Source organism: Vicugna pacos, unplaced genomic scaffold (assembly GCF_048564905.1).
Source record: "Vicugna pacos unplaced genomic scaffold, VicPac4 scaffold_19, whole genome shotgun sequence".
Lineage (NCBI taxonomy): Eukaryota > Metazoa > Chordata > Mammalia > Artiodactyla > Camelidae > Vicugna > Vicugna pacos.
This window is the reverse complement of record NW_027328740.1, coordinates 14,989,734-15,015,830: the sequence shown is the minus strand read 5'-3', so window position 1 is coordinate 15,015,830 and position 26,097 is coordinate 14,989,734. Positions and strand designations below refer to the sequence as shown.

The window sequence follows — 26,097 nt, the reverse complement described above, 5'->3', positions numbered from 1 at the left end:
CTCCAGATTTGTTGTTTTCTCTCAAGATCAATTGGACTATTTTTAATGGTTTCATGTAAAACTTAGAGTTATTTTTTTCTGCTTCTTTGGAAAATTCTACAGCTTCATAACATTAATTTCACTAAATCTGTAGGTTTCTTTCTGTGTTACGGCCATGTTAACAATATGAACTCTTTCAATCCAAGGGCACAAGACATCTTTCCATTTCTTTGAATCATTTTTATATACTTTGTCAATGTTTTATTATTTTCAGTGTGTAGATCTTTCACATATGTGGTTACATTTATTCCAAGATATTCCATGGAATGGGATTTTAAGTAGTATTGCTTTAAATGTCAGTTTTAGGGTATTTCATGATTAATGTGTAGAAATGCAAGAGACTTCTTTACTTTAAACTTGTACCCTGCTCCCTTACTGAAATTATTTATTATTCATAACAGTCAGTGTGGAGCCTTTAGGACTATCTGTGTAGATGATTATGCCATTAGTACTGGTGACAATTTTGCTTCTTTCTTTCCATTTTGTGTTTCTTTTACTTCTTTTTCTTTTCCTTTTCCTTCCTTGTATTACTATGGAACAGAAGTGGTGAGAGTTGGAGTCCTTGCCTTCTTCCCGAATTTACCCAGAAGGCTTTCAGCTTTTCCCTCTGAGTAGTATAAATTGTTATAAATGGCCTTTACTATGCTGCGAGATGTTCCCATTATACACACTTTCATGAGAGTTCTGGTCATGAATGTATGTTGAATTTTGTCAAATCCTTTTTCTGTGTGTATTGACCTGGTCCTGTGAATTTTGTCTTTCCTTTATTAGATATGTGTCATGCTGATTGACTTGTGTATTTTGAACCATCCTTGTGACTCTGAAAGAAATCCAACTGATCATCATGTATAATCGTTTCTATGTATTGCTGGATTGATTTGTTGATGTTCTTTTGAGGATTTTCAATGTATATTCATCTAGGATATTGGATTTTCATTTTCATTTTTTTTTTGGTAATGTCTTTGGTTTTGTTATCAGGGTAATGGTGGCCTAATGGAATAACTTTGGGAATTGTCCTTCCTCATTCATTTTTTAAACTAGTTGGGGGGAAAGAGGTTTAAGTGAAGGCATTCAGGCATTTTGTTCAAGGGGTGTTTTCAAAATTATACATTTTATTTAGCTTATACTGATTGCTCTTTTCAAGTTTTCTGTTTTCTCTTTATTCAGTGTTGGTAGGCTGCACGTATATAGAAATGTGTCCAATAGATTTCGGTCGCCCAAGTTGTGGTCACGTAACAGCTCATAGTGTTTTCATAATCTTTTTTGCATTTCTGTAATATCAGATGTTATTTCTGCTCTTTCATTTCTTATTTTGTTTGGGTCCACTCTGTGTATTTCTTGATAAGCAGGGCTAAATGCTTACCAGTTTGTTAATATTTTTAAGAAAATAATTGCTCATGATTTTAGGATATTTAACTTATTTTTTGATTTTTATTTCATTTATTTTAAACCTACTAATTAAATATTTCTCATTCAAATGCCTTTGGGTTTTGTTCTTATTTCTAGTTATTTTGCGTGGTATGCTTGGTCCTTTGTGTGAGGTTTTTCTTGTTCCTTGTAGAAGGCATTAATTGTCCTAAATTTCTCTCATAGATTTGTCTTTGCTGCATCCCATACATTTTATGAAGCTATATTTTCATTGTAATTTGTCTATAAGTATGATATTATTACCACTTTGATTTCATCTTTGACCTTGTTTTATTTTATTTTTTTAAAGAATGTTGTTTAATCGCATGTTTGGGCTTTTCTTGTTGTTTCTAGAGTTGATGCATTGTTTCATATTTATGTGTATGGAAAAATACTTGCTGTAATCTATACTTGCTTAAAGATCCTGAGGCATATTTCATGACATAATTTGTGGTTATTTCCTTAGATAACATCCTGTGCACACTTGAAAAGTTTATGTGTTCTGCTTTTCTGATTCAGTGTCCAATAACCCAGTTAGGTTTAAATGATATAATATATTATTAAGACCTCTATTTCCTTACAGATATTCTTTCTGGATGATCTGGCTATCAGAATATTGAGGTGTTAAATTCATCTATTATTATTGTTTTATAATCAATTAATTCCTTCATGTCTACTAATATTTCTTTATATACTTAGAATCTATGGTGTTGGGTCCATATATAATTGAATGAGTGTAAACCCTATTTTAATATTGATCTCTTTTTCATTATATAATCTCAGATGTATCTTTCACTGTGGCCCTTATTTTGAAATGTATTTTGTATGACTTGAGCATTGCAATTTGCACTTTCTTATCATTTCCATGAAATGTCTCTTCCATCTACTTCCAGGCTGTGTTTATCTTCCACCATAAAGGGAGCCTTTTTGGGGGTGGAGGCCAAAGTGGTGGAGTAGAAGGATGCTCGATACTCACCCTTTCCCACAAATGAACCAAGACTCACATCCACAGACTCACTCAGCTAACCAGAGATCCTGCAGAAATCTGGCAGAACATTGTCCACTTCAAAAGGTAAAGATGCATAAAATCTGGTAGGAGAAAAGGAAGAAAGAAAGAAGAAAAGGCAAAACAGAGTGGGACAGGTCCCATGGGGAGGAAGCTGCAAAGATGGACTGGCACTCATTCACTCGGTCTCCCCTCTCCAACTGAGAGTTTGGCAGGATGGAGGGGGAGCCTCCAAGTCTTGGATCTTTACAGAGTATATGTTGACTGACAGAACTAAGTTAAACAGGCACAGACACCCAGCCCAAGATTCAGCCCTGAAGATGAGGGCTGGGTCATGCTGCCTGAACTGGGTGGTGATGGGGATGGCTGCACTGCGGCAGCCCAGCAGAATTGAGTGGGTTTTGAGCCATGGCTGTGGATGCACAGGGCAGAACAACATGGGCCCTCCATAAAACAACAGGGCAGATGTGCCCTCTTGGGGGAAGGGTGCAATCCCCATCTCTGAAACTCCACAAAAGTTTCTAGGTAAAGAGAGCTGGGGCTCAGACACAGCCACCATAGCCTCAGGTGCTTTGCACCCAGGCAGCAGTGGGGGCAAAACCTGCATCTACACCTAAGGACTTAGCAGCATCGAGGGCCAGACTGAGACTTGTCGACAGCATGAAGCAAATATGACCATACTGTCCTGGTTCCTCAGAGAACTTGTCTGCCAAGACAAACAAGGAGGTGGATTTTGGCCCAGACCAGGTACAGGGCTGTTCCTCAGTCTTCCCTGAGCCCACTTCTGATTTGCAGACCTGAGGCAGAGCGCATACTGGCACAGAGCAGCAGAGCGATCGGCAACATGAGGGCGCGGGTGGCCCCTCAACTTTTGAGCTGGAATGCAGCCCCTGACCATGGTGCTGGGAGAGGGCGTGATGCACAATCCAGCCTGGTCAGTCTGCAACATCTGACTGCAGCATCGAGCAGGGCAGTGACAAGCCAGCCCACAGTAAAATGAGCTGAACTTGACCCAGTGTTGGGTGTAGGAGTGATCTGCTTGACAACATGCCCTGGTAGCAGCAAAGATGAGGGCTCCAATGGAGGGCCTCTGGAAACAGCAAGCTGAGCTTCCAAAACAGGATGAATATAGAAAGACTTCACATTAAAAGTACACAGTCTCCAGGAGGACAAAACCACCATCTTGTTTTAATCTGTTTTTACCGGTTCCATTTTCTATTACCCTCTTAATTTTTATTTCTTAGGCAATTATATATACCCCCATTTCAATCCTTTGAAATTTTTTAAAATATTTTTATTATTATTATTTTTCAAAACTCTGCTTCAACTTGTTTTAATATTATTCAGTATACAACATCTTCAAAGCTTTATCTCTCCCTTCTTTAAAATTCTTATTGTCTCTCTCTCTCTTTTCTATTTTCTAAGTTGTATTACTACCTAGGCATTAGGTAGATATTCTCATTTAGGACCACAGTAGATAACTGATACTCCATAAACCACAGTGCCAGAGAGGTAGAAGAAAGATGAAGAAACAGAGAAACCATTCCCAATTAAAAGAATAAGAGAAATCCCCTGAAAGAACGATCAGTGAAATAGACATCGATATCCTACTAGATGAAGATTTCAAAAATGGAGACATCTAAATACTGAAGGAAAGAAAATAGATAGTGTTTAGAGATACAAAATATGTCAAAAATGAAATGGAAGCTATAAAGAAGAGCCGAGTAAAATAGGTAAACCCACTGACTGAGATGAGGAATGATCTAAAGGGTTCACAATGCTGACTAGATAATGCGGAGTAACAAATTTGTGACTTAGAAGACAGGACAATAGAAAGCACCCAATCAGTAGGGTGACAAGAGAAACAATGAGAAACAAATGGAAAAAGCGTAAGGGACCTATGGGATAATAGAAAGCATGCAAAATTTAGCATAATAAAAGTCCCAGAAGGGGAAGAAAGATCAAGGTGGATTGCAAAAGTTTTTGTTGAAATCATGACTGAAAACTTTCCAAACTTAAAGAAGGAATCAGATATCCAATACAGGAAGCTCAGGGTGTCCCAAACAGGGAGAAGACAAATACACCCATAACAAGACATATAATTAAGGTGGCCAGAGTCAATGATAAAGATATGATCCTAAGGACAGCTAGAGAATAGCAAAGAGTGAGTTACAACGGAATCCCAATAAGGCTCCCAGCTGATTTCACTACACAAATACTACAGGACAGAAGACAGTGGCAAGATATATTTAAAGTCCTGAATGATAAAAATGTTATATCCTAGGATACTTTAACAGCAAGACTATCGTTTCTGGTAGAAGGAGACATAAAGTATTTTACAGACAAGAAAAAGCTTCAAAAGTTCAGCAAAACTAGACCCATGCAAAAAGAATTATTGAAATGTCTTCTTTAAAAAGAAAAGCAGCAGGATGCTACAGAAATGTGAAACTCACAGCTAGAAAGGTGATAACTCATGAATTACAAATAAAATAAACAGAAAATTTGAAAACAAGACATACAAAACATTGAGAGTGGGAGAGGGAGACAGGAAAATAGAGAATTTTTTTATCTTTCTTTTTAAAATGTTTTGTTATCGGTAGGATGGGTTTGAGATCATGTTACTATCCATTTAATAAAAGCAGTTATAGTAATGGTATAATGGACTTTTAAAAAAGGGTAACAAGTAGAAAAAAACTTATCAGGGAGTCACTAAACTAAAGAAAATTCATGACAATATAAAGGAAAATTACCAAACCATAAAAGGAAGATGAAAGAAACAAAGAGGAAATACCAAATCAACTGCAAAGATAAGGTCAAATTGGCAATAAACATAAGCCTATCATCAACTAATGTAAATGTTATTGGACTAAACGCTCCAGTCGAAAATCATAGAGTGGCAGGCTGGATAATAAAGCAAGAACCTTCAAATGCTGCATACAAGAGACCCACTTCAGAGAGAAGGACACATAAAAATTGAGAATGAAAGGATGGAAAAGGGTATTCCATAAAATTTGAAAAGCCAAAAAGCAGGTGTTGCAGAACTGATTTCAGACAAAATAGTCTTTAAAATAAAGGCCATAAAGAAAATAAAGAAGGACATTTTATAATGATTTAAGGAGTGATAGAATATGAGGATAGCACACTCGTTAATACATATGCACCAAATACAGGAGAACATAAGTACATAAAATAATTACTAACAGATTTAAAGTGGGATTCATATTTGGAGATTTCAACACTGCATTAACATCACTGGACAGATCATTGAGACAGAAAATAAATTAGGCAACAGAGAAGTTAAATAATACAATAGAATTATTAGACTTGGTGGATATTTTCAGAGCATTGCACCCCCCACAAAATAGGATATACATTCTTTTCAAGTGCACGTGGAACATTTTCCAGGATTCATGATGGACATGGGCACAAAAGAAACCTCAGCAATTTTAAGAAGATAGAATTTACCTAAAGCATGTTTACTGAACACAATGCCATGAAGCTAGAAATCAACACAGAGAAACAAAGGCGAACAAATGGAAAACATGGGGATTAAAAAATATGTTATTAAAAAATAAATGGGTCAATGAAGAAATCAAAGCTGAAAAAATAAAGTTACTTGAGACAAAAGAAAATGAAAACAAAACCCCACAAAATTTATGGGACACAGCAAAAGCATTGCTGAGAGGGGTGTTTATAGTGATACAAGCCTTCCTCAAAAAAGAAGAACAACCAGAATTAAACAATTTAACCCATCAACAGAATGAACTAGGAAAAGAAGAACAAAAACACCCAAAAGGCAGTGGAAGGAATGAAACCTAAAATATTGGGGAGGAAATAAATAAAATAGAGATTAAAAAGACCATATGAAAATATCAACCAATTCAAAAGCTGGTTTTTCCAAAAAGTGAGAAAATCCAAAAAACCTCTGGCCAAACTCAAAAAGAAGAAAAGACAGGGAGCACAAATTACCAAGATAAGAAAGGAGTATGTAGAAAATACCATAAAAAATTAGAAATACAGAATATCTTATGAGAATATTATGAAAATTATATTGAACCAAAAGTATAACCTAGAGGAGTTGGACAAGTTTCTGGAAACATACTGTCCACCAAGACTGAATCAATATATAACTAACCCATGGAAAAAGCAGAGCACTAGAAATGAAATCAAAATAGCAATATAAAACCTCCCTACAAATAGCAGTTCAGGACTGGATGGATTCACTGAGGAATTCAACCAAACATAAAAGAAGAATTCATAACAGTCCTTCTCAAAATCCCCAGATGATTGAAAAGGAAGGAATACTCCCAAAGTCATTCTATGAAACCACAATCACCCTGATACCACAACCAGGCAAAGACACTACCAAAAAAGAGGATTATAGGCCAATATCACTGATGAACCCAGACGCCAAAATCCTCACCAAAATAGTAGCAAATAGAATCCAACAACACAGAATAAAGATTATACACCATGACCAAGTAGGGATGATGCCAGTGACACAGGGGTGGTTCAACATATGGAAATCAATCAAAGTAATACAGCACATCAACAAGAGAAAGAACCAAAACCACATGATCATCTCAAAAGGTGCAGGACAAGCATTTGATAAAATTCAACACCAACGTATTATAAAATCTCTCACCAAAGTGGGCATAGAGGGAATATATCTCAGCATCTTGAAAGCTATAGATAACAAACCTACAGCAAGAATAGTACTCAATGGTGAGAAAGTCAAATCCGTCCCACTAAAATCTGGATCAAGACAAGGATGCACACTATCACGACTGCTACTCAAGATAGTCTTGGAAGTCCTAGCCACAGCAATCAAACAAGAGAGAGAAGTAAAAGGGATGTAAATTGGAAGGAAGAGGTAAAAGTCTCAGTATATACAGAGAATATCTTACTATATATAGAAAACCCTGCAAGATCCGGACAAAATTTACTACAGCTGATCAAAGAATTAAACAAGGTAGAAGGTTACAAGATTAAGGTTCAAATATCAGTGGCATTTCTTTACGCTAACGATTTAGATAATACTATAGAGCTATAGTCAACATGACAGCACTGTATTGGTAGAAAAACATACATATAGGTCATTGCAACAGACTAGGGAGCCCAGAAAAGAACCCACAATCGTTTGGTCAATTAATCTTCGACAAAGGAGGCAAGAATATACAATGGAATAAAGACAGTCTCTTCAGCAACTTGTGTTGGGAAAACTGGACAGCAGCATGTAATTCAATGAAGCTAGAAAACTCCCATGAAACTAGAGCACCATACAAAAAAATAAACTCAAAATAGATAAACACTTTAACATAAGACAAGATACAATAAACCTCCAGGAGGAAAATATAGGCAAAACGTTATCTGACATAAGTCTGGAAAATTTTCTCATAGAAGAAATAAAATCAAGAATAAACAAATAAGACTTAATGAAACTTACAAGCTTCTGAACAGTAAAGAAACTGAAAGTAAAACAAAAAGACAAACAACGGAATGGGAAAAAAATTTGCATATGAAACCGTCAAAGGCTTGATCTCCAGAGTATACAAGCAGATCATCCAACTGAATAAGAAAAAATAAACTACCTAATCCAAAATTGGACAGAAGACCTAAACAAGCAATTCTCCAAGGAAGACATACAAATGATCAAAAGGCACATCAGAAAATGCTCAATATCACTGATTATCAGAGAAATGCAAATCAAAACTGCAATGAGATATCACCTCACACCAGTCAGAATGGCCATCATTCAAATATCCACAATTTGACAAATGCTGGAGAGGCTGTGGATTTAAGGGAACCGTCCTTCACTGCTGGTGGCAATGCAGGTTGGTGAATCCACTGTGGAAAACAGGATGGAGATTCCTCAAAAGCCTAGGAATAGTCATACCATATAACCCAAGATTCCCGCTTCTGGGCATAAATCCAGAAGGAACCCTACTCAGGTAGACACCTGCACCCCAATGTTCATAGCCAGCAATATTTACAATAGCCAAGACAAGGAAACACCCTAAATGTCCATCAACAGTTGACTGGATAAAGAAGTTGTGGTATATTTATAGAATGGAATAGAAGTTATTCTTATAAACTGACAACATAATGCGATTTTCAGCAACATGGATGGTCCAGGAGAAAATCAGTCTAAGTGAAGTAAGCCAAAAAGAGATAGAAAAATACCATATGAGATGGCTCATGAGTGGAATCTAAAAACCAAACCAAACCAAACTAAAAACGCATAAATACAAAACAGAAATGCACTCGCAGGCAGAGAATACAAAGTTTAGGTTACCAAAGTTTGGGGTTGGTAAGAGATAAACTGGGAGGTCACAACTGTAGAATATATAAACATGATTCTACTTTACAGCACAGGGAAATATATAAAAGATCTCACGGCAGCCCACAGTGGAAAAAATGGGACAACAAATGTATATATGTTAATTGTACCTAAAAAATTGTGCTCTACAATGGAATTTGAGACAACTTTGTAAAATAAATAAAAATCAATTTAAAAAATATTAAAATAAAGAAAAAACATAATCCTAAATATTGCAAGTGTAAATATAAATTAGAGAGTAAAAACAACTATGCAAAAGCGTAATAAAACCAAAGATTTTGTTTTTTGTTTCTTTTTAAGAGAAGCAATATCAAAAAACCTCTAGCCAGGTGAATCATGAAGAAAAGGGAGACGCTCCAAAAAAATAAATTCAGAAATAAATTTGTACAAATAACAATTGTTCCCTCAGATATACAAAAAAGGGATCATTTGGTCAACTCTTAAATGCCAATAAACTGGACAACTTAGAAGAAATAGACAAATGTCTAGAAATAGACAGGGATAAGGAGAAACAAATTATTTGAACAAACTGATTACAAGAAGAAAGATAGAATCTGCATTTAAAAAAATCTTGAAATATTAGGGCAGATATAAACAGCTCACTTGGAGAACTGTACAAAAATAAAAAGCAGAACTTATACTCTTCAAACTGTTCAAAAATAGTGAAGATGTGTGAAACTCCCAAATTAAATCTATGAAGCTTTCATTACCCTGAAAGCAAAGCCAACAAACAAAATACAAGCAAAGAGAATTTCAAGCCAATATCTTTGATTGATATAGAAAAAAAAGTCAAAAAATATTATTAGAAAACTAAATCCAGCAATACTTAAAGTGAAACATACAACATGATCAACTTTAATTCATTGCAGGGTCATAAGAGGGGTTGAAATTGCATGAAATCAATCAGTTGATTCACCACATTAACAAAAGCAAAAGGGAAAATGAAGTGGTCATCCCAATAAATCGATAAAAAGCATTTCACAAACTTCAACTTTTAGTCATTAAAACAGCAGCAACAACAACAACAAGAAAAACAGAATCAACAAAAACAGAAACCTCTTACCAAATTAGGATACAGGAAATATATCTCAACATAAATAAAGTCATTAATTACAGACAGAGAACATAATATGCAAAAGTGAATAACTCAAAGCCAAATTAAGGAATAAATCAAGGATGCCCACTCTCACCATTTCTCTTAAACACATTATGGGAATTCCTACCAACAGTAATCGGACAAGAAAAAAAGTTATTCAAGTTAGATTGAATGAAGTAAAACTGTTATTATTTTAGATGACATGATAATCTATATAAAGAACCCTAAAGATTCTCCACACCAGAACAATTAAAACTAATAAGACCTTTAGCAAAGTAGGATGATTCATGATTAATATACAAATACTGTCACATTTCTTTACACTAACAGTGAAATATCCCATAATTTTAATAAATCCATATGAAATCAGATCAAATGAAAAACCTATGAAAAATCCAAAATAATAAAATGAATAGGACACTGATAAATAAATTTGAAGATGATGCAAAGAAATGGAAAGGAATCTCAAGGTCTTAGTTTAGAGGAATTAATATTAAAATATACATACTACAAAAGATGTCTACAGATATAAAGTGATTCAGATCGACCTACAAGTTATTTTCCACAGAGCTTAAATCTGTCCTAAGATTTGTATGGAACAGCAAAAGAACCAGAACTGCAAAAGAAACAATGAGGAAAAAGAACAAAGTTGGAGGCATAACCCATATCCCTCCCAGATTTACAGAAACAGTAATCGAAACAGCACAATGCTGGAAGACAAGCAAACATCTATATCACTGGAAACGAACACAGAGGCAGAAATAAAACATCACACCTATGGTCAACTAAACTATGACAAAGGAACCAAAAATATACAATGCCGAAAGACAGTCTTCAGCAAGTGATGTTGAGAAAGCTAGACAGCTACATGTAAATCAATGAAATTAGAACACTCCCTCACACTGTACAAATATAAACTAAAAATGCTTTAAGTATCTGAATCTAATGCATGACACAATAAATGTCCTGGAAACTAACATAGGCAAAACAAGACATAAATTGTAGCGAAATTTTCTTATGTCACACTACCAAGCTGAAAACAAAAAAAGCAAAATAATCAAACAGATCCAAATTAAAGTTAAAAGCTTCTCTACACCAAAATAAACAGAATGAAAAGATAAAATTCCAAATTGGAGAAAACATTTGGAAACAGTGCAATCGATAAGAGGCTAATTTCTAAAATACACACATCATTCATAAAACTCCATTTCAAAAATCTACAGCAACACAGCCAGAAAATGAGCAAAAGACAATTCCCTCAAGAAGACGCACAGACGACAAACAGGAGCATAAATACTTGCTCACATAGCTAATCATTATAAAAAGGCAAGACAAAAATATAATAATGTTTTAACTCACACTAGTGAGAAGGGCTGTCATCCAAATGTCTACAAATAATAAGTACTCGGGAGGTTGTGGAGAAAAAGGGCCTCTCCAATGCTGTTGGTGGGATAAAAATAGGTGCAACCACTTTGGAAACAGTATGGAAGTTCCTTTAAATAATAAAAATAGCCCTATCATATGACACAGCAATCCCACTCCTGGGCATATAAAACATAAAACCTGAAAACAAAGAATCCTTGTGTAAAATATAAGAAGTTCACTCTGACATTGGACTTAATTTGATTCTACATATGTCTCCTCTGGCAAGGGAAGCAGAAGCAAAACTAACAAAATATGATTGTATCACTCTAAACAGATTTACACTGCAGAAGAAATGAAAAATACAATGAAAAGTCAACCAACACAATGGAAGAAGTGATATTTTCCAATCAAGTGTTAATATGCAACTACATGGCAAAATCATACACCACCACAACAAAAATGACCAAACAATCCAATTAAAAAAAATATACGCAGGAACTGGATAGATAGATCTGAATCAATTTTTTGTAGAAAACATACAGTTGACTAAATGACACATGAAAATATGTTCAGAGTTACAAATTATTAGGAAAGTCATAAGCCAAAAATGAGACAAGACCTCACACTTGTCAGAAGGCTCTCATCAAAAAGAAAATATATAGATGTTGGTGAGATTGTGGAGAAAAAGGAACACCGTGGACACTGTTGATAGGAATGCAAAGTATTGATTACACTGCATATATACATAAAATTTTCTTCATCAGTTTTCTGTCAAGGGATGTTTGGTTTGTAGGCCCCTGTCTGCATTAGAGAATAAGCCCATGGGCTGAACTGATAAACAAGGTGTGAGGAATGTCACATATAAAGTCTGGGTAGCAAATGGTCTTCTCAATATATCAAGTATGATTGGCTGGATATCCTATTCTGGGTAAGATCCTCAGAGGAGGGCTACCTAAGACAGGCACAGCCATCTGAATAAGAAATGATCTACTTAATGAAGTTCCGTGATGAACTTTAAAACAATCCTTGATCATTTAACATCCTGTGCTTACTGCAGGAGCATGGGGACATAAATAGTTTAAGATTATTAACATTGTTATAACTTAGATGATATGTGAGGCACTGTGCATGTCCTATATAAACCCTTTTTCTAAGAATCACTAAACAGTGAACTGCTTCGCTTCTGTCCACACAGTGTTTGTGTATATATGATATCGTGCCACTGACAGGGTAAATTTAATTTGTTGAGAGTTTCTTAAATGGATGTTGCATTATATATAATGCTCTTTCTGCAACTATTGAGATGATTATGTGTGTTTTATTTCTCATTCTATTAGTGTGGCAGGTCACTTTTATTGATTTGAATATTTTGACTTATCCTTAAACCCAGGGATAAATCCCTTTACATATGTATGTGTATGATACATTAAATGTGTTGTTGAATTCATTTTCCTTGTGTTATGTTGAGATTTTGGCACATAGGTTCATCAGGGATAATGTTCTATATTTTGCATCTAATGTCCTTTTTTATGCAAATAAAGATAGCATCATTAAACAACTTTGGAATCTTTCACCCCCTTCAAATTCTTGAAAGTTTTGGGGAAGAATTGGTGAAAAATTGTCTACAAATGTATGGCAGAATTCACCAGTAAAGTCATCTTGTAAACTTTTTCTAGTTTGGGAGGTTTGGATTACTGATTTACTCATACACACTTTTGATGTATTTAACTTTCTAATTTCTTCTTGATTCAGTGTTGGAAGACATATGTTTCTGGGGATCTGTCTTTTGTTCTAGGTCATTCAAATCGTTGGCTAGTGGTAATCTTTTATGATGCTATGCACCTCTACAACATCAGGAGTAATATCTTCTCCTTTATTTCTAATTATATTTGAGTCTTTATTTTCCTAGCCAATCAAAACATTTGTCCACTTTATGTTGAAATGAAACAGACTTAGGTATAATTTTTTTATCTTTTCAATTGTTTCTCTTGTTATTTTCTTTGCTCCCATTCATTCAAATTTCTTCTTTATTCTTTCTGTTTTCTCCTAGATTTTTGATGTGTAAAATTATGTAGTGTGAATCTTTGTATTTCTTTTATTATTAAATATTATTTATTTACTTATTTATTTCTTTATTTACATATTTATTCATTTATTTATCATTGAATTATGCCATTAACAATGTGTCAATCTGTGGTGTATTGCACAGTGTCCCCGTACAAGCGTATATTTCTGTGCCTCTTAAACGTTACTTCACGATATTTAACTTACTGCCCTGTGTCATACAAAAGAAATTATGAAAACATCTATTTTTGTATATAGTGGATAAAATTTATAAATATACAGCTCCCAAATATATCCTCTACCAGTCACTTTCTGCAGTAAACATAAGATTATTAAGTAGATCTGCAAGTGTGTTTCAGTTTTGTAGATGAAATCATAGTGTTCACATCCAAATTTTTTTTTTAAGTTCTACATATATCATGTCATGTGTTATTTTTCTTTCTGTTTCTGGCTATCTTCTATTACAATGACACTTATTGGAGCATCCATTTTGCTGCAAATGTCATTGTTTTATCATTATTTATTGCAGAATATTATTCCATTGTGTAAATACAGCATAACTTCTGTATACTGTTATCTGTTGTTGGACAATTAGGTTGCTTCCATGTCGTGGCTGTTGTATATAGCACTGCTAAGAACATTGGGGTGCAGGTTTCTTTTTGAAATAAGGTTCCCTTTGATATATACCCAGAAGTGGGATTGCTGGATCATTTGTTAAGTTTATTTTTATACTTTAGAAGTATCCCCATCATGTTTTCCACAGTGACTGCACCAAACTACATTCCTACCATCAGTGTAGGAGGGATAACTTTCTCCACAGCTTCCCCAGCATTTATTGTTTGTGGACTTTTGAATGATGGCCATTGTGACTATTGGGAAGTGATACTTCATTAGAGTTTTGAATTGTCCTTCTCTGATAATGATAGTGAGCAATTTTTTTCATATATCTGTGTGGCATTTGTATGTCTCTATTTGAGAATTGATTGTTTAGTTCTTCTGCCCATTTTCAGATTGTGTTTCTTGTTTTTTTATGTATTATTATTATTAGGTTGTATGAACTCTTTATATTTTGGAAACTTAGCCTTTGTCAGTTGCATCAATTCAAAATATTTTCTTTAAAAGTCTAGGTTGTCTTTTTGCTTTGTTTGTGGTTCCATTTGCTGTGCAAAAGCTTATAAGTTTAATTAGGTCCCATTTATTAATTTTGCTCTTATATCCCTTACCTGGGTAGTCTATTCTAGGAGATCATTGCTGAAATTTATGTCAGAGTGTTTTGCCTATATTTTCTCCTAGGAGATTTACTGTGTCTTGCCTTACCTTGTAGTCTTCAAGCCATTTTGAGTTTATTCTTGTGTATGGAGTGAATGATTTTTCTAGCTCCATTACTCTGATGCTGATATCCAGTTTTCCCAACACCTGTTGGTGAAGAGATGGTCTTTTCTCTGTCATATTCTTGGCTACTCTGTCAAAGATTAGTTCAACATAGGCATTTAGATTTATTCCTAGGCTCTCTATTCTGTTCCATTGGTCCATATGCCTGTTTCTGTACCAATATCATGTCATTTTGATTATTGTAGCTTTACAATAGTGTATGGAGACCTGGTGGTTTATTCCTCCAGCCTCTTTCTTTTTCTTTAATATTTCTTTGGAAATTATGGATCTTTTATGACCCTATGTAAATCTTAGGATCATTTGTTACAGTCCCAAAAAGAAAAGTTTTGCATAATTTGATAGGAAATCCCATTAAGTCTGGGGATTGCCTTTGGATGTATGACCATTTTAACCATTTTGTTTCTTCCATTATGAGACCATTGGGTATCTTTTCAATTCTTTTTTGATTTCTTCAATCAAAGTTTTCTAGTTCTCCATGTATATTTCATTCACCTACATTGTCAGATTTATTCTTAAGCATTTTATAGTTTTGGGTGCAGTTATAAAAGTGGTTGTCTCTATAATTTGTTTTCCTGTTGATTCAAAGGTAGTGTAAAGAAATGTGTCGGAGCCAGCCGACAATCGATCAGGTCCAGAAACCTGTGCTGCAGGACTGAGAAAAGAAAGACAAGACTAAAGACAAGACTAAAAGGTGGGGCTGAGAGGGTCTCACTCTAGCCCGCAAGATGCTAGGTCAAGAGTGGACCTCGAGTTTATTTCCAGCAGTTAATTTATATGCTTTTAACCCATAGGCAACGGTATCATAGGCAACGGTATTGTTTTTATGATCTATTAACCATAGGCAACGGTATCGTAGGCAACGGTATTGTTTTTATGATCTATTAACAATGTGTACTAAAATCATTAACTTGTGTATTGTTATATACATCATTATTGTTTATAGTTCTCGTCAATCAAGACTAACCGTTCCCCAAGAGCCAACATCATTAATTACGGTTATTGTTCCTCTAGGCTAACATCGTGACTTGTGTATTGGTAACTCAGGTGATTGTTACTAAGATCACTAACTTGTGTGACTTGTGTATTAGTAACTCAGGTGATTGTTACTAAGATCACTAACTTGTGTGACTTGTATCTCTCTTTCCAGAAGCCCCTGTTCTTAATAACTCAATGGCACCTGAGAGCCTGACGCCCCACACTCTGGGAGTTTAGGCCCAGTTTCTGTGCTCGGCAGCCCTCAGGTCATGAGTGGCCCCCCGCAGAAATGCAATTGGTTTTTTGTACATTACTCTGGGTACCTTGCCCAGTTCCATTTTTAGCCTAAGTTTTTTTTTGTGAAGCTTTTACAGTTTTCTCCATATGGTGTCATGTCTGCCTATCATGACAACTTTACCTCTTCTTTTCCAGTCTGTATCCTTTTATTTCTGTTCCTAGCCTGATTGCTGTGACTAGGAATTTCAAGACTATATTGAATTGAAATTGTGAGAATGGGCAACCTTGTCTTGTCTCAGGTTTTTGTGAGAAGTGTTTCAGTTTTTCACCATTGAGTATTTTGCTGGCTATATGTTTGTCATAAATAGCTTTCATTATGTTGAGATATGGTCCCTCTATGCACACTGTGATAAGAATTTTATTGCAAATAGGTGTTAATTTTTATCAAATGCTTTCTCTGCATCTATTGAGGTGATCATGTGGTTTTTTGTCCTCTCTGTTATTGATATGGTTTATCACAATTTATTGATTGATTTGCATAAGTTTAACCACCCTTGTGTTCCTGGGATGAACCTAACTTGACCATGGTGTATGATCTTTTTTACATGTTGTTGGATTCTGTTTGTTAATACTTTCTTAAGGGAATTTACATCTATGTTTATCAATGATATTGGCCTGTAGGTTTCTCTTGGGGAAGTGTCTTTGTCTGGTTTTGGTATCAAGTTGATGTTGGCCTCATGGTGTGAGGTTGGGTGTACTCTTTCCATATCAATCTTTTGGATGAGTTTGAGGAGGACTGGTATAGATTTTTCTATGTATGTTTGGTCAAATTCCCCAATGAAGCTATTTGGGTCTGAATTTTTGTTTGCAGAATTTTTTTTATTTTATTAATACTTCTATTCCATTTCTGGTAATCTGTATCTTCAAATGTTTAATTTGCTCTTGATGTAATACTGTTGGGCTGAATGCTTCCAAAATCTTGTCCTTTTCTTCCTTGTTATCCACTTTGTTTCCATACATTTGTTGATGGTATTCAGTTATGATACTAAGCAAAATTGTTTTGCTCTTTTTAGTTTCTCCATTTTCATTTCTTATGTTATTTGTGTTCTCTCCATTTTCTTGTTGTTGAGACTGATCAGAGTTTTGTCAATTATGTTTACTATTTCAAAAAATAGTTTGATTGATTTTTTCTATTTTTTAATGTCTATTTCAATTCTTTCTTCTTTGATTTTTCTAATTTCTCTCTTTCTGCTGACTTTTGGTTTTCTTTGCTCTTCTTTTCATGATTAGTTTACATAGAATGTTAGATTATTTATTTGAAATTGATTTTCTACATTGAGGAGGGCCTTGTCACTATGAACTTCCTTCTTAAGCATTCTTTTACTGTATTCCATAGACTTTGTGTAGTGTTTTGACATATTTCTCAAGATATTTTTTAATTTCTTCTTTTACTTCTTCATCTCCCCGACTTGTTATAGTACCATGGTGTTTAATTTAATGCTGTAATTTTTTCTCCCTTTTTATCTGTGAAGGATTTCTAGTTTCATGCTATTATACTCAGAAAAGTTGCTTGAAATAATTTTTATCTTCTTAAATTTGTTGAAGCTTCTTCTGTGCCTGTGTACATAATCTTTCCTAGAAAATATTCCATCTGAACTGGAAAAGAATGTATATTCTCTTTGGGGAGGAGTTCTGTTTTGAAAATATCAACGAACTCCAATTATTTTATCATATATTTTTGTATCTTGGTTTCCTTATTAATTTTCTGTCTGAAAGACAAGTCTATTGATGGTAATGGGGAGTTATATTCTCCGACTGTGATTGTGTTCCTATCCATTTCTCCCTTTTATCTATTAGTATTTGTTTATGTATTTAGGTGATCCTATTTTGAGTGCATATATCTTAATGAGTTTAATAACTTCATATTTTATTGCTCCTTTAATCATTGTGTCATGTCCTTTCTATCTTTCTCTATGGCCTTTGTTGTAAAGTCTATTTTGTGTGAAGTCAGTACTGCTAGTCCTGCTTTCTTGTCATGTCCCTTTGCATGGAATATACTTTTCCATCTTCTGAATTTCAATTAATCTGTGTTCCTTTTACTAAAGTGAGTCTCTTCTCTGCATCATAATGTAGAGTGTTGTTATATTATCCCATCTGACAATATATATCTTTTGATTGAAGTGCTAAGTCCATTAATAATTGTGATAATTATTGATAGACTGGTGTTTATTTACATTTTGAACTTCATTTCCCAGTTGATTTGATATTTCCTTATTGTTCATTTCTTTTTCTTTTTGTGGCTTGATAAGTTTTCTGTTATTATCTTGGTTTCTTTTTGGCTTTGTGACTTCATTGTAAGATTTTGAATTATGGTTACTCTGTTTTGTATGTATATTGACATATTACTATATCTTTTTATTTTAACTGATAGGAATAGAAATTCTAACCCCTCCTATAGAGAACAGAAACAAGAAGAAAATTCTCTGTATTCTTCTGTTTCACTCTCTGACCCATAAAAATTTTGATGTCCTGTTTTACAACATCATGTTTATTCTATTGTAATACATTGTAGATATTGCCAGTCTAATTATGCCTTTCTCCTTTCCACAGCATCCTGCTTTTTGTTTCAGAGTAAATATTACATTATTTTTTTGTTGTTGCTAAATTCTTTTAGTATTTGCTTTTGTGGAAGTTATTTATCTCTCCTTCTAATCTAAAGGATATCCTTGCTTGATAAATTATCTTAGATTACAGGTTTCTTTCATTCAGGATTTTGAATACGTCTTGCCACTGCCTTCTGCCTGTTGTATTTGTGTAAGAAATCTGTTTCCAAATATAATATATATAATTATATATATATGAATAGAATATATAAAAATGAATTTAAGAAGTAAGGGGAAAATGTATACGTTAAAAAATAGAAAATATTGATGAAGGAAATTAAAACTGATCCAAAGAAATGAAAAGATCTCTTATGTTAATGATGTGAAACAATGTGGTTGAAACAACCATACTACACAAAGCAATCTAATTTAGTGTGATTCATGTAAAAGTACCCATGAGATTTTTCCATTAAATAGAACAGATAATTTCAAAATTTATATGTAACCACATAGATCATGAGTTGCCAAGATAATCTTGAAAAAGTGTATTAAATCTAATAGTGACTAGTTCTCTGATGTTAAACAGTCCAACAAAGTTTTAGTAATTTAAATAACATGATACTGGCTCAAAAACAGACACCAATCAATAGAAGAGGATAGAGCAACCAGATATAATCCCTCACACCTATGATCAATTAACCCATGAAAAAGGAAGCAAGAGTATAAAATGAAGAATAGACATCTATTCAATAAGTAATGGGGGAGACTGAACATGTAAATGATAGATTAGAATAGTTCCTCAAATTGTATACAATCCATAAGCAGCGAATATCTTTCTATTTATTTTGTTTACTTATATTTCTTGCACCTGTAATTTATAGGTCTATATTTAGTCCTTTTATTTCACTTAGCAAATGTATTCCTAGTTTATTCCTTGTGGTATAAATATACACACAATATTTTTCCTAATATCACTTTCTGATAATTTGTTGTTACTATATAAAAATGCAACAGATATTTGCATATTGATTTTGTATTCTGCCAGTATACTAAGTTTGTTCATTATTTGAAACAGCCACTGGAGGAGTCTATGGAGTTTTCTGTCTATGCCTAATTATGTCATCTGTAAAAATTTTACTGCTTTTTTACAAGTTGAATGCCTTTTATAATTTTTCTTGACTAGTTGTTCTGGCTAGGACTTCAAGTAGTGTAATTTAGTACTTGTGAGAATGAGCTACATTTTCTTATTAATGGACCGACCAGGGAAAAACCTTCCTGTATGTTAACATTGAAGTTGATGTTAGTCATGGATTTTTCATATATGGCTTTTATTATGTTTAGTTACATTCTATTTAAAGTGAATTTGTTAAGAATATTTTTATAAAAAAGTAAAGATCAGATCTGTGAATAATTTTCCTACTTTTTTGAGAAAGTTGTTTTTGAATTCTCTGCTTTTTAAGGGATTGTATCACATATATTTATTTGCATTTGATAAGTAATATTTATGAATTAGGACTAAACCCAGCTAAACTATAGTTTACAGTACTTATAATATGCAATTAATTCTGGTTGCTAATGTTTAGTTAGAATGGAATGTACACATAATGAAAGAAAAATTTACATTGTAAATTGAGTGTACATTTATTTATTTAAAATTTTTTTCCCTCATTTTGAATTTGGCTTATGTTTAATGGAATTTATTTCTAAATAAAGAATATAACTTTTGGTAGAACTGGATCTTCTACGGTTTACTGATACACAACGTAACTATTATTTACAATTAGTGAACAAAACACTTGCCTTAAAATGCCGTATTTTACTAACAATATAAACTGTTTCAGGACTGAGATACATATTACTTCCTAAAATGCATTACCTGGTCTTTTCCACCCCAACACACATATAAAGTTATTTCTTAGTTTGTTGATTGTTTGTTTGTTTGCTCCTTAATGGAGGCACTGCTTATTGAACCCAGGATCTTGTGCATAAGTGTATTTATGAACATCATTTTGGAATACTAAACAAAAGCCACAAGAGTATGGATTATAAAGATGACAAGAAAATTTATTCCTTCTAGGGACTGAAAACCCTTTGAGTGAAAGAATAGCAAAAATACATATTTGTAAATATACAATAAGATTTTCTCTTTTGTAATTTTAGAGTAGAATATAAAATTACATTTGTTTTACTTATAGAACTGAATTACAATTTGAAACAAAATTTCCGCCCCTTGGGATTTCTTACATTTGATTCATTATTTTTATCTAATTATTTACCATTTATTTATATACAAAACAAATAAACTGATATTTATTCTGCTCATGTTCTGAATATAGAGCTACTTATTATAAAGTACACAGAAAAATACTTACTTCCATTTCCAAATCAAATTATGTTTCACTTTAATTACAAATGATATTGAAATAGCTATACATATTCTGTACAGGATTTACACAAATTTAACTTTAAATTCCAAAATTTTAAATTTATTTTATATTTTTTGTGCATTATTTATACTCTGTTCAACCATGTGGTATAAATTTCTGTACAAAAGAATGGAGATTGGTTTAATTTCATAGACCCCAAAATTAAATTATTTTAAAAGATTTTGTTGGGAAAATTTTTGGAGATCACACTGTAAAAATAAATGTACTATATGTTTCATTTTTACTGGATGAATTAGAAATAATCACTGACTGGAAGTTACACTTGAGTTGCTGGGAGACCAGTCGTTTTGTGATGTCACATCTACTCAAGTTGAGAACCATTGTGAAGGCCTAGCAGTTTATCTGTGCAGGACTGCAAAAGCACCATTTGAAGCTGCAGCGCTCAAAATCATGCAGATTAGAAAAGTAGCTGTAGAAAAAGTTATTTGAGATGGCACATATTTCTTCAAAAATTCAAGATGTGTCTTATAAAGATGGACCAACTGGTTTAGGAAACTCCGGTAGATCTCTATTGTGTGATCAAACATTCTCTGAGGACTTGGACGTGAGGTCTATGATTGAAGAAAATGCTTTTCAGACTTTGTCTGAAGAATCCTTGATAAAAACACCATGTTACACACATTGTGTTTCTGAACCAGGTGAATATAATGATTTTCGTTCTCTGACATTTCCAAGAAATTTCTGGAAAATGGCTGGGAGTGACCAATTGAAATCCATCTGTTGGGATGATAATGAATCTTTCATAGTGATTGATGAAGATGTCTTTAAGAAGGAAGATTTGGAAAGATAGGCCCCTTTCAGAATATTTGAAACTGGAAGAATGGAAAGTTTACTTAGTCAGCTTAACCTTCATGGGTTTAGGAAAGTGTGGCAGAATTTTCAAAGGTCTGCTTGTCTATCTGACTTTCTGACAGAAGAAAAAGAAGTCTCTGTTTTAAGAAAGGTATTCAGAAATTTTAGTTACCACTTGGTAACTTACATATAAAATTTTATTTTGCACATCAGTCAATGGTAATATAAATGTAAAGCTAGATTTTCAAAATTTTATAAATCTACTAAGACTAAAATAATTTATTTTTTTCTAAAAAATGAGGACAGTGCCTTAAGTAGTCTAGATGATGAGAACCTATGCTTGCAACAATGAGTCTTTCCAGAAATCTAAATAAAGGTATTAAGGCTGCTTTTAAAAAGTGCCATTCACCATTAAAGCAATTGTTAACTACTTAAATTTGATCAGTATACTATTTAAATGTGTAGTTTCCAAATAAGGAACTTCAAAATGTCGTCAGCAATGTTCATATTTTGATGATATTATCTTTGCATAGTAAACTGGGAATCTGAGGTTTTATAGGTTAGGATTATTGTAGTCTTGTATTATGGTTTAAAATATTACTAAAATGTTTATCATTTTGTTGTAGCTGCATTTCTATCATAATCCAAATTTTAAATGAGGCTTTCCCCAGCTTTTAGTGAGAATAAATAGGAGAGTTGGGATTAAAAATTCTTCTCTGGTGTCTTCATTTGCTGAAGATTTCAACAAGAAGCACTTTAATGCAGGGGGCAATATGGATAATCATAATTCTGTTTTTGTGGCTGACACTAATAGAGAAAGTGCATTTTTACCTTCTGCAATTTTAAACATGTCTCTAATAAGAAAGCCCTCTACTAGCCACATAATTGGTGGTACAACTACCCCGATCAGAAGTGATTTTTCTCCTCTGTCATCAATGTCAGTTAGACCATCAGAAAAAATTGCAGTGGATCAACGAGTTATTTTAAATCAGTTGACCACTGTCCACAGGCACTCTCAAAGCAGCTACATTGAAACAAATGGCCATGTGGTGAACTCCATTTCAACTACAACTTGTACTTCTCAGTACAGCATCTTCTGTCCCATACAGAGCAATTATTTTGGACTGATGTTGGAGCCTTCTACTTTTCCAAATAGATATCACAACATATCTGCCAATGAAATTCGTTTTCCTAAACTTCAACCAGGGATCAACCCACGCTTTCCAGTGCCAGTGATAGCTGGTACATCAGCTACATCTCTTTCAAAGCCAACTCATCAGACATCTTCAGTTTATGAATGTCATCCTAATTACAACTGATCTACCAGAGGACTACCAGATTATACAGGATAACAAAGATTGAAATTGATGTTGGCATATGTTGACAAATAACTGCAATTTTCTTATTTGAACAATAAACATAGATGCGTACCTGTATTTTCCTTATTTTTTTAAAATATAGTAAAGAGTTAAATGAGAGGCTAAGATAACATTAAAAGAGAAAAGTAGATATTTGATTGTTATGATCTTTTTATTGAACACTATGGGAGTAAATTTAAGTAATTTCTTGTAAGGAGGAAGAAAAAATGGAAAAATTTGGAAAAAGAATAAAACATGGAGAGAGGGAAAATTACTAATTGATTTCTGGTTCAACCTGGAAAGTATGAAATGTGTTAAGTTTGGATAGGTTGGACAGTACATAAATGCTGGAACCGGCCCAGGGATCGTGGTCTATTATGTCATCCCTGGAATCAAAAAGGTCAAATTATGTAGTCTTAGATGGCACATACAGCATGTGGTAGAATTAAAGAAGTAATTTTATCTATGGTCTTCTTTGTGCTGTTCTCAAAGCATTCCAATTGGTGCTTTCATTTCCTGCACTCAAGAGTCTACACTACATTTTCTAGTCAATAATTTATGTTGCTTTTATATTCCAGACAAAGATAAACTTGCATCCTCAGGGTGGCACTTAATGCCTTTCCAAATGTAAGCCCACAAACTCAACATAGTTTAGTCATTTCTTTATAAATCTGGCAACTGACTACCTTAGCATATCTTTATGTTTCACTGTATCTGGAGGTACATTAAAGGAAATGCTTGTCAACAGTGTTAGTTCCAACCTCAATACTTTTACTCCAGCTCATCCTTGGACTTTGGTTGTTCTCCTTTTACCTACTTAGACTATCCCGGTCTCTGCACAGATACCACCTCCTCCAGATGTTTTCTGTCTCTCAACCTCTCCTTGTCTAACTTGGATACCAGCACAGTAAGCACAGCACATGCCACAGGATGCATTTTAGTATTTAGTGAGTGAAAAATACCTGTTGACTTTAAGCAAAATTTACTTTCCTGAAACAACAGAACTCTCATGATTTTCAAACTATTTCGTTATGGTACATACTCTTCACCACAAACAAGCTCTTTTCATAGCCCAAGGACTAATCACTCAAGACAGTAATTGGAGGTAGGTACAGGAGACAAGTTATTATTTTCTTCTTAATTAATGCCTCCAGAGGCCTAAAATATTCCATTCTCATTTGCTGGATATTTTCCTGTCTCTTCATCACCCACCCATCCCAAAATAGCTGATACTCTTCCCCATACCAATAACTATACTGACTACCAATTAATTTGCTTCTTAGAATCAGAGATTTGTCCAGAAGAGAAAGTGCCATTGCAAGTATTTAATATAGGTTTATACACCCCACATATCTTGTGCCCCTTCTAACCTTCACACAGGATGTATATAAAATGTAATAGCCCCTTGGTTGGTGTGGTCGTATTCAGTAACCAAATTGCAATCTACAGTGTGTGGACTAGAAGAGGTGAGGGTGGTAGAATTAAAAATTTGTCCAACTGCAAGAATACCAAATTTATACTGATATTAGGAAATATAAAATATTCATGGAAGTCTTTGACTATTTCCCATTAATTTAAAATAAAATGTGAAGCATTTTCAGAATTGGAAATGCCCTAAATTGCTAGAACAATTGTAGGCAATGTCAAGGAGCCTACTGCTTCTGCTCACAATGATGCAACCAGTGTCAGCTGATAAGACTGGAATGGCAGATTTGAGTTCTGAAAACATGTCACCTGTTGTAAAGAAAGCCTTTGATAACCTGGAGAAAGGGCAAATGGGCCTGGGTGAACTCTAGCAACATGCCACCAATATGACATTTACCAAGAGAAGGATAGAGACCACTTACAGCTGGAGAACTGTGTCTGCACAGCAGTGGTTCTTCCTATAACAGAAACATCAAGCTTTAAGATTGTCAGCAAAATTCTGATGGTGGCTATGTGGTTGCTTACATTAGCATTCTGGGGTTCAGATGGGCTGGTTCAGCTACTTTCCAGCTCTCTTATCAGACAGTGGTTCTTACCGTGATAATCTTAACAAGGTTCTATGCTGATAAGTCAAAAGTTACAGTTTACATTCAAAGTGAGAAATCCTAAAGAAGAATCTTGTTTGTCCATCTGTAGTTTTCTACCTGGGAAAATCTAGACTATTGGCAAAACTACAAAAGTAGGCTGGTGCTTTGAAAACTTTTCTCTGAGTTCTGCCCACTGAATTCTTCCCACTAAATACTACAGATCTCTGTACCACTGTGTGTGTGTGTGAAGATGGATTGTTAAGCAGTAACTAAGTTTGTCTTAGTTGAGTCATCAGTGAATTTTTCCTCTGCATCTGGCAGAATCTCTGTGAATTAAGAGTTTCATTGAGCCACCAGATTTTCTTCCGATCAGGGAGGGGTAGATTATATTTCTCCCAGTATACTAATTGTTACCTGTTCATTGAATCCCGAGCTGATGCTACGGCCAAGCGCCTGAACACTTGAATGGGATTGAGGCATATACATTCTCCAGTCCCCAGAGCCCAGCACAGGACTGTATCACCTTTTTAATTTAAGCTTATGTCTGATTTATTTCTTTTAATTCTCATTGTTGACACAACTTATTTTGGCTTTGAACTCACTTTGACTAATTTATATAGTCTGAACAACTGACTTATTCCCGTTCACCAAGCAATTGCAATAATCTTTCTTCCCTTGGTCTACCTGGAACAGAGTGAGCACACTCATCATTTTGAAAGTAGTCCTCTGTCCTAATATTGCAGAATCTTTACACTCGCTTGCCCAGCACTTGAGCAAGAATGTTTGTTGTGGATCTCAGGGATTATCCTCACATTCCCTTACGCAACCATGAGAAAACCCCAAATTGTTATCCAAAATCAAGTCTTGTCAGTATTGCATTCCCATTGCAAAACAGTTAAGAATTGTAAGAGTTCTGAGATTTTACCATACTGAGATTTTTAGCAACCTAGCATGTTCTTTTCTT

At 34.1% G+C, this 26,097-nt stretch overlaps 1 pseudogene; it reads left to right on the top strand.

Annotated features, from left to right (window-relative positions):
- LOC140693379 (heat shock transcription factor, Y-linked-like) overlaps window positions 1-23,199 on the top strand; it is a 37,265-nt pseudogene extending 14,066 nt beyond the window's left edge.
- The last annotated feature ends 2,898 nt before the right edge of the window (window positions 23,200-26,097 follow it).